Genomic DNA, 10,502 nt, shown 5'->3' with positions numbered 1-10,502 from the left:
ACAATAATCTCTCCTTTCCACATGCTCCTCTGCAATGTGACCTAGCCAACCTCCCATCAAGAAGAGACTTTCTCCAGCCCCTCCAATCTCCACTCCCTCAATTTCTCCACCCCCTCCAATAAGGGTAGGCCCTATGACTGCTTTGACCGAGAGAATACAGCAGAAGTGACATTATGCCAGTTTCAAGACCCAGGCCTTAAGATTTTACCTGCTTCCACTTCCTGCCTCACAGAATATTTGCTGTGGGGACCTAGATACTGCGTAAGAAATATGACTACTCTGGGACCACCATGTCATGAGAAACCCAAGCTGTATGGAAAGGCCCAAGAGTAAGGGTCATCAAACTATAGCCCATAGGCCAAATCTGGCTCATCACATTCTTTCTAGCTAAGAATGGCAGGGAGGGGCAGCCAAAAGAATAACAACAGTCTGTGATATGTAATAAGTATATGAAACTTAAATAAAATGTTATTGAAACTATCACACTTATTTATTTACTTATTGTCTGTGGCTGCTTTCATGCTACAATGGCAGAGTTGAATAGCTGTGACAGACATCATGTGACCCTTGAAGCCTAAAATATTTACTATCTGGACCTTTACAGGAAAAGTCTGCCAACCCCCAGCCTCAGAGGATAAGAGGGAGAGGCCAGGAAGCATCAAGGAGCTAATATATATAAGTATATAAATACGCCATGCATCTCAAACCTTCCGCCTCCAGCCAATTTAACTGATGCCACGTGGAACAGAGACAAATTACCCAGCTGAGCCCTTCCCAAATTCCTGATCAACAATAGCAAAAGCAAAATAAATGACTGTTTTAAGGCATTAAGTTTTGAGTAGTTTGTTACATAGCAAGAAATAACTAAAACACCTTACAACCATCCTACAAAGGAAGATGTTGTCATGCAGATATTTGGATGAGGAAATGGAAGCTCAGAAAGATTAGATAACGCACTGAAGTTCACACAGCTGACAAATAAGGAGCTGGGATTTCAACCCAGGTCCTATCAATTCCTAAGCTTTATTTGTGATACAGTAGCCCCATAATATTCAGCCTTTACTCTATTGCAATACATTTTATGCCCATGTCAGTCTTCATTAACTCAAAAAAAAGTGTACTGACAATTGTCACCACAGGTAAGCACTGCACTAAGCTTTGTGGGGAAACAAGAGATATAATTTAGATGGAATCTGAAAATTTTACTTTTTACTTAGCTAAGAAGACCAAAGGTTATTATAATGTGATGATGGATGAAATATTGTAAATTAAAATTTGACACATTTACTCTGAAGGTGGTGGCCTACAGAATCCCATTCTAGGTAACAAAACCTTCAGAAAAGCTATTTGTTTGATCTTTATATCACAGTTCTAGGACTTTCCTTTAAGGAGCAAGTTGTCAGCAGTCAGTGAAGAGATGGCGTGAAAGCTCATCCTGCCTACCCGCAAAGTTAGTTACACATTAGTGTTTTACTTTGTTTTTTCATTTCAGATTAACTGTCCTCTTCCATGTTCAAACCATATGTAACTGTAACTGAATGGAAGTTAAACATCTGGAAACTGTTAGGATTGAATAGCAATGAAAGGCAGGAAGCACAAGAGTATGGAAAGTGGTTTTGAACAACCAGGGTAAGGAATGTAAAGAAAACTAAGCATATTCCAAGTTGTCTGCCATTATCATACACTCTCAAGGTCGTTACTAGAGATGGGTCACTCTGAAGTGAAGGCTGTCAACTAGGAACACAGCTAGATGAAATACAGTATGGTGAAAATGGAGGCAACTATGGGTTTAAAGGTCATTTCCTTGTTTATCAAGGGCCCTACTTAAGTGTAGGCTGCTTGAGAGCCAAAATATGTCACCTTTATAATATTTGATAGCCAGTGGTTTGTTGGGACTGGGACATACCAGCTTACAATAACTGATTACATTTTTAGGAATTTTTGTGAGCCGATTGTTGAACTTTGCCATGATAGAAGCATTTACACCATGGAATCTGGCAAATACAATAAGTCAGGGCTCTTTTTTAAGAGAGCCAGTTTGCCAGCATACAACTGAGACAGAATCAATTAAAAATGATTAGCCAGTAGTCCAAAATTCTTTAGAGTGTGTGATAAACTATAACGCATTCATTACATTTATGCTTTTCAATAAATGTAACAGGTAACTATTGTTTTATGCTTTTCAATAAACAGGTAACTATTGTTTCATGCATTATATCTTTCAAGTATTTCTATAAGCATTGCTTTCTTAATTAAAAACCATTCAAAATAATGTACCTAAGTATTAACCTTTTTAAATTTTGTGTACAGGAATGACAGAGGGAGGGTTTACAGGAAGAGGGGTTGGAAGAGGACTTTCTCTTCTTAACTCATTCAGTCCTGTGAGAAAAGAATTGAGGAAAAACCATTATGATTGAATTGGAGCTAGGAGTTGGGCTAGGGTCACAGAGGGAATGAGTAGAGAAGCAAAAGACTAATAGAGAGAGGCAGGAAAAGAGAATACTAAAACAGGGATCAGAAACTGTATCCCTAGCAGCTACATAAAGAAGCCATGTCATAGACATTTCACTTTTTGAGCATCAATTGTTTCATCTCAAGTGTGTGCAGACCACACTAGAAAACAATGCACAAATTTCATTTTAATCAAGATGTTCTAAGTGAACTTCCTCTTAAGGGCAGTCAGCTCTCAGGGTGGGTGTGCGGCAGCATGAGACTCACCTGGCAAAGGAAAGTAGAGGAATGTTTGCTGGAGAGGAAGGAAGGGAATTGTGCAAGATGAGAGTAGAGGGGTGTCGTTTAGTGAGGGTGCTGGAAGAAAACTGTCCTAATTGTAAAACTTCAATGGTAGTATCAAAGGGATGTTTGGGGACAAAAATATGGCTCCACGTTTGTTTTATTTTATATGTAGATAAAGAACCCTTGCTTCTCACAGACAAATTTCTAACTTCTACCAAGGAATTTCTGAATGTAGTCTATATGATAAGATCCCTGATTATGTGTTATAATGAAAAAATCAGGAATCTTCATTAGAAGATTACTCTGAAACTGAATAAATTTTGTTTAGTAATGTTTTAAACACATCTCTTAAGGTCCAGATTATTTTCTAGGATCACATTATAAAATACAGTAGAATTTTTTTTTTTTTTTTTTGAGATGGGGTCGCATTTTGTCACCCAGGCTGGAGTACAGTGGGATGATCCCTGCTCACTGTAGCCTCAACCCCCTTGACATCAAGCGATCCTCCTGCCTCCACACCCCAAGTAGCTGGGACTACTGGCACATACCACCAAGCCCAGCTAATTTTTGTATTTTTCACAGAGACATGGTCTCATCATTTTACTCAGGCTGGTCTCGAACTCATGAGCTCAAGTTGTCCACCCACCTTGGGTTTCCCAAAGTGCTAGGATTACAGGTGTGAGCCACAGCACCCAGCCTAGTAGAATTTTTATTAGTTGTTAACTCTGACACTAACGTAGTTAGAAAGAGGTAGAAACTAATGGCTCAGTATATTACTTTATCCGTGGGTTCCAATTATCTATACAAAGTTGTTGCTTATTTCTACAATAGTTTCATGTCTATTGTAGTTATTCTCACTCATCTTGAAGAAAAAAAAAATCCCCTGATGTGATAAAGTACAATGGTTCCAACTCACATATTTACAATGTAATTAAAGTTTAAACTTTAATCTTTTTATAAACCTTAATATGATTTAACGCATATTACTTTATCTGTGGGTTCCAATTATCTATTCAAAGTTGTTGCTTATTTCTACAATAGTTTCATGTCTATTGTAGTTATTCTCACTCATCTTGAAGAAAAAAAAAATCCCCTGATGTAAGTACAATGGTTCCAACTCACATATTTACAATGTAATTAAAGTTTAAACTTTAATCTTTTTATAAAACTTGATTTAATGCATGCCATGTGTGCCTTTTTTTTCAAGGAGATCTGTATTTTTTAAACGATTTTGTAAGTCAGTCTCATGTACACATATGATGTTGGAGCTAGTTGGTTATCTCCATTTTAATTGTATTTTTGAGACATTATAAGAAAAACATCAATGTTGCATTCCACTGGATCCCTCTTCCCAAACAGACCTGGATGAGTCTAGCTTTGCCCAGGACCGTGGACTTCCATGTTATGTGGGGCTGGGTGCTGAGGACATCGACACATCTGTAACCAAATCAGTGAACCTCAGTGGGAGCTGAGAGCCATGTCTCTGGAATGAGGGCCTCTCATTCCTTTGTTCTCGATATTTCCTGGCAACGTGTACACAAGCACATGCTATTAACAGATGGTGGAAGGCATAATTGGGATTTTTATCATAACATATCCCTCATGCTTCCACCATGCGCCAAAGAAGAAGAGATGCTTGGACTAGCTAGCTTCATCACAGCAGGACTAAAACCCCCTACTGTACTTCAAACTTCCCAAGACCTGAGTCCCTCCACGACAGACTCAACCACTCAGTTAGATGTGGTTTTCAGTCAGAAGTACAGAGCCAACTTTGGCAGACACGTTCCTTCAGATTCCTTTTAAGATCAATTGTTAATTTGAGAGAGACTGGAGCCTAGTTTATCTGGTAAGTTGAGGCATACATCTGCGCTGCAGAGCTGAGGCCTATGGGATTGGCAGAGAGCCCTAAACTTTGTACAGACAACTGTGCCACATAATCCGCACAGATGAAAAGGTCTCCTTTGCTTAACCCCATAGCTATGTGCTGAGCAAGTCAGAAAGAAAGCAGGAACAAGTATGGCAAAGAACTTAGCCAAAGAAGCTTAAGAGGATTAATTTTGATTTTTTGCTGTTGATGTTCAAATCTAGTGTGTGCCTTCTCAGTTCAAAATTGATTACCCAGGTCTGCTTTATAAAAGCATACGTACATAGTGCATATTTTTAAGCAAAAATTAATTCTTCATAATTTATAAGTCTCTAAAGAAGTATAGTTCATAATGTTCATATGACTCTTGTGCATTTATGCCACTTGCATCATCCAAAGAATTTGAGGGGTTTTGTTAAAAGTATATGCTGGCTGGGAATATTTCACATTACACCCAGGATGATTAAAATCGCAGGGCTACCCTTTGGGCACATGCCTGAGCATTGTAATCAGCGAGGTTTATATTTAGTGGTCAGTAGCATAGCTAAAGAAGTGCCTCAGACAGCTTGAAATCTAACATGGTGGTGGTTATAGCTGGTGGTTAGGAGCTGGGAATCAGATGGTTGGGTTCAAATCTGACCCTTTCTCCTACCAGCTAAGTGACTTCGATCAACACACTCAACTTCTCTAAACCTTGATTTCCCCATTTGTAAATAGGCATGAAAATATTATCATGGGGTTAATTATATAATTATAAAATATTTTAAAATATGTAAAAGACATCATTATAAAATATATAAAATGTCACACGGTTGTGAGTTTTAAATGAAGTAATAAGTGAAAGTACTTACCATAATACCTGTTGTATAATATGTGCTAAATAAACATTAACTATTATTTATACAAAGTGATAAACAGGGCTACATAATTTTCTAGCCCCACAGCAAAATGAAAATGTGGAACCCTTTGTTCAGAAAGCAAAGCAAAAAAAAAAAAAAAAAAGTGCTGTTAAAGCTTAAAAAAAGCTTTTTATTCTTTTTCATGCTCTCTCTCAGCTTGTGAAGGTGATATTGTATTTAATTACTAGACTTTTCAGATTTACAAAAAAAAAAAGAAGAAGAAAAAAGAAGAAAATGGAAAGTGGAGTTCTCAAATTACTCCCTCCAGGTTTCCACTATTATTAGCATCTTGCATTAGTGTGGTACATTTGTTATACTTGACAAACCAATATTGACACATAATTACTAACTAAAATCCATAGTTTATATTAGAATTCACTCTTAATGTGTATAGTTCTACATGTTTTGAAAAATGCATAATGTCATATATCTATCTACCACTGCAGTATCATACAGAATAGTTTCACTGATCAAAAATATCCTTTGATAGCTGGCTAATCATATGCAAAACAATGAAACTGGATCCCTATCTTTCACCACATACAAAAATTAACTCAAGATGAATTAAAGACTTAATTGTAAGACCTTAAACTATAAAAATCCTAGAAGAAAACCTTGGAAACACCATTCTGGACATAGCTTTGGGAAAGTTTTTATGACTACATCCTCAAAAGCAATTGCAAGAAAAACAAAAATTGACAAGTAGGACTTGGTTAAACTAAAGGGCTTCTGTACAGCAAAAGAAACTATCAACAGAGTAAACAGACAACCTGCAGAATAAGAGAAAATATTCACACACAATGCATTCAACAAAGATCTAATATCTGGAGTCTATAAGGAACTTAAAGAGTTGAACAAGCAAAAAACAACTCCATTAAAAAATGGGCAAAAAACATGAACAAACACTTGTCAAAAGATGACATACAAGTCACCAACAAACATGAAAAAATGCTTCTCATCACTAATCATCAGAGAAATGCAGATCAAAACCACAATGAGATATCATCTCATACCAGTGGAAATAACTATTATTAAAATGTCAAAAAACAACAGATGTTGGTGAGATTGTGGAGAAAGGGAATGCTTATAAACTTTGGTGGGAATGTAAATTAGTTCAGACACTGTGGAAAGCAGTTTGGAGATTTCTCAAAGAACTTATAACAGAACTACCATTTGATCTAGTAATCCCATTACTGGGTATATATCCAAAAGAACACAAATTGTTCTACCAAAGGGACATTTGTACTTGCATGTTCACTGCAGCACTATTCACAATAGCAAAGACATAGAACCAACCTAAGTGCCCAACAGTGAAGGGTTGGATAAAGGAAATGTGGTACATATATACCATGGAATACTACACAGTCATAAAATAGAACAAAATCGCCTGGCCAACATGGTGAAACCCCATCTCAACTAAACAAACAAACAAACAACAAAAAACAATTAGCTTGGCATGGTGGCAGGTGCCTGTAATCCCAGCTACTCAGGAGGCTGAGGCAGGAGAATCACTTGAACCTGGGAGGCAGAGGTTGCAGTGAGCCGAGATCGCACCATTGCACTCCAGCCTGGGTGACAAGAGCAAGACTCTGTCTCAAAAAAAAAAAAAAAAAAAAGGAACAAAATTGTGTTCTTTGCAGCAACATGGATGGAGCTGGAGGCCATTATCCTAAGCAAATTAATGCAGGAACAGAAAACCGAATACCACATATTCTCACTTATAAGTGGGAGCTAAACATTGAGAACTCATGGACATAAAGGTGGCAACAATAGACACTGGAGACTATTAGAGAGTTGAGGAGGGGTTGAAAAACTAACAATTGGGTACTATTCTGTATCTGTGTGACGGGATCATTTGTACCCCCAACCCCAGCATCATACAATATAATCAGGGAACAAACTTGCACATGTACCACCTGAGTCTAAAATAAAAGTTGGAGCTGGGCGTGGTGGCTCACGCCTGTAATCCTGGCACTTTGGGAGGATGAAAAGGTGGATCACTTGAGTCCAGGAGTTTGAGACCAGCCTACATAACACTGGAGAAACCCTGTCTCTACAAAAAAATACAAAATACTTAGCTGGGCCTGGTGGGCGCACGGGTAGTCCCAGCTACTACTGAGGCTGAGTTGGGAGGATCACTTGAGCCCAGGAGGTGGAGGTTGCAGTAAGTTAAGGTTGCACCACTGCACTGCATCCTGGGTGACAGAGTGAGACTCTGACTCAAAAAAAAGAAAAGTTGAAAAAACAAAAATGATTCCTTGTGCTTTGCTTCTGCATCCTTTTCCCGCTATTTCCCCCAGTCCCTGGAAACCACTGATCTTTCCATTGTCTCTTTTGCCTTTTCAGATGCCATATAGTTGGAATTATATAATATGTAGCTTTTTCAGACTAGCTTATTTTAATTAGCAATATGCATTTAAGCTTTCTCTTCCATGATTTTTTATGGCTTGATAGCTTATTTTTATTGCTGAATTTAATTGTATGGATATGCCACAGTTTATTCATTCATCTACCAAAAGACTCCTCGGTTACTTCCAATTTTTGGCAACTATGAATAAATTTGCTATAAACATTCATGTGCAGTTCTTTTGTGTGTGGGCATAAGTTTCTAACTTATTTTGATTTTAGCTATTCTAATAGGTATGTGGTGGTATCTCGTTTTTGTTTTAATCTGCAAATTTGTAACAGCGTATGACGTGGAACTTTTTTTATATGCTTACTTGCCATCTATATATCTTCTTTGCAGAGGTGTCTGTTCAGATCTTTTACTCTCTTTCTAATTGGATTGTTTGTTTTTATTGTTGAGTTTTAAGAGTTCTTTGTATATCCTGGGTAACAGTCCTTTCCCAGATATGTCCTTTGCAAATATTTTTTCTGTCTGTGCCTCATCTTTTCATCATCTTAATGAAGTTTTTCACAGAGCAGAAATTTTTTATTGTAATGGAATCTAACATCAATGTTTTCTTCTAGAAGTTTTATAGTTTTCCATTTAGGTTTGTGATTCATTCTAAGTTAATTTTTGTGTAGTATAAGGTTAGATTCTATATTCATTTTTTGCATGTGGATGTCTAATTTTTCCAGTATCATTTATTGAAAATACTAGCCTTTTCCCGGTGAATTAACTTTGCTTTGTCAAAGATCAGTTGACAATACTGTGTGGGTCTTTTTCCAGATTCTCTATTCTGTTCCTCTGCTCTATTTGTCTATTCTTTCACCAATACCACATTGTCTTGATTACTGTGGTTTGTAGTAACTCTTGAGGAAGTATAGTGTCAGTCCTTTGACTTTGTTCTTCTTCAATATTTTGTTGGTTATTCTGCGTCTTTTGCCTCCCAATGCAAACTTCAGAATCAGTTTGTTGTTCACCACAAAGTAACTTTCTGGGCTACTTTATTGAAATTGCATTGAATCTGTAGATCAACTTGGGAAGAACTGATATTTTAATAACATTGAGTCTTCTTATCCATGAACATGGAATATCTCTTCATTTATTTGTGATCTACTTTGATTTCTTTCATTAGAGTTTTGTCGTTTTCTTCATATACACGTGAAATCTTACAGATATTTTGTTAAATTTATACATAAATATTTTATATCTTTTATTTGCTATTTAATGTTCTGAGTGTAAAAATTAAAATGCAAATTTTACCATTCATCTCATATCATGCAATTCCAGTTTTAAGTGCAAACATAAAACATTTAATTCATATGTAGAATCACCAGAATTACACAGTGGAAAATCTGTACAGAATGTATGTCCATGAAAACAGCCCAGCTGATAAATGAGAAGTGGTGGAGATACAGGCAGTACAGCTGATCACAGAAGGATGTTAACTAACTAGAGAACAAAGAATACTTCAGCTGGAAAGGAAATAATGTTGATCTCTAGTTCAAGAAACTAGGTCCCAAATGAAAAGTGGCCAGGGTCACACAGGTAAAGACTGATGAGAACCTCTCTTACCATCCAAGCAGCATTGTTGAAATTCACTATGTAATATTAGTTCAGGTTTCTTATATACTGGATTTCAGGTCTGCTGACATTCAAAGTTTTATTGAGCTTGACTAGATACTTCTGGGAATATTCAGATGTACACACTGTGAGTCCAAGTAGAATCCCAAAGCAGTTACGACTGTCACAGATGTAGCAATACCTTTGGCCCCAAAACTTGTTGAAGGAGAGACTAAATTAGAACTAATCACACTGACATGTTTTTAATATTATGCATTGATTCTGCTGGGAAATAAAAGAGGCATCTTCCTTCATGGGGGAGAAAAGTGACTGGTGTGTATGTGTTCTTGGCAGGAGTTTTTGCCATCTGAGCCAGGCTCAGTTGGGGAGAACATCAGATTCAGAAGAGACCTGAAAGATAAACTCATTCAGTGGCTTTTAAACTGTGTTCTAGGGATCTACACACATTTCATTACATTTATTTTATTATTTGAAAAACTAAGTTAAAAAATGCTTACTATTCAAATATGTTACAGATCAAAGCTTGACACGGTGGAAATCACAGATCATGATAATCTTCAAATGTCTCATGAGGAAATGCTATACATGGTAACTTATGAAATAGGTATACTACTTTTATCTGGGCTATGTATTAAGGAGCCATACAAGACTTCATTTTATGAAAGGATTCCCTTGCACAAAAGTTAAGTTTGAAAATCACTGATCTATTCATCCCCCTCCAAATAAGCCTCTAAGAACTGTTGATAGATTCATAATACATGTTTAACAAATTTCAGTCATCATTATTTCCAACAGATAGAGAAATTGAGGCCTAGGTTGACTAAATGACTTGCCCAACACATCCAGATATTTAGCAGCAAAGCCAGAATTTTACCTGTGTCTTGACTCCTAGATCATTTTTCTTTTTACTCTATTGCAATTGCCTCCAGATTCCATCCCCAACAAATAGCTAAAATATTAAGTCTTCCAGGCATAGGCTGTATTTACTGTCCCTTTGATCTATCCTTTTCTTAGTCCTGGGAGCCAGGAGGGA

General features: G+C 37.0%; 1 long non-coding RNA gene across 1 annotated transcript in view; it reads left to right on the top strand.

The window, feature by feature from the left end:
- Positions 1-1,491: 1,491 nt before the first annotated feature.
- LOC111544743 overlaps positions 1,492-10,502 on the top strand; it is a 32,227-nt gene continuing 23,216 nt past the window's right edge. Inside the window, exon 1 of the long non-coding RNA XR_002732271.2 lies at positions 1,492-1,629. This is a non-coding gene — a long non-coding RNA (uncharacterized LOC111544743). The remainder of the gene's footprint in view (positions 1,630-10,502) is intronic.

Source organism: Piliocolobus tephrosceles, chromosome 2 (assembly GCF_002776525.5).
Source record: "Piliocolobus tephrosceles isolate RC106 chromosome 2, ASM277652v3, whole genome shotgun sequence".
NCBI lineage: Eukaryota > Metazoa > Chordata > Mammalia > Primates > Cercopithecidae > Piliocolobus > Piliocolobus tephrosceles.
This window is presented reverse-complemented; position numbering and strand designations above follow the sequence as displayed.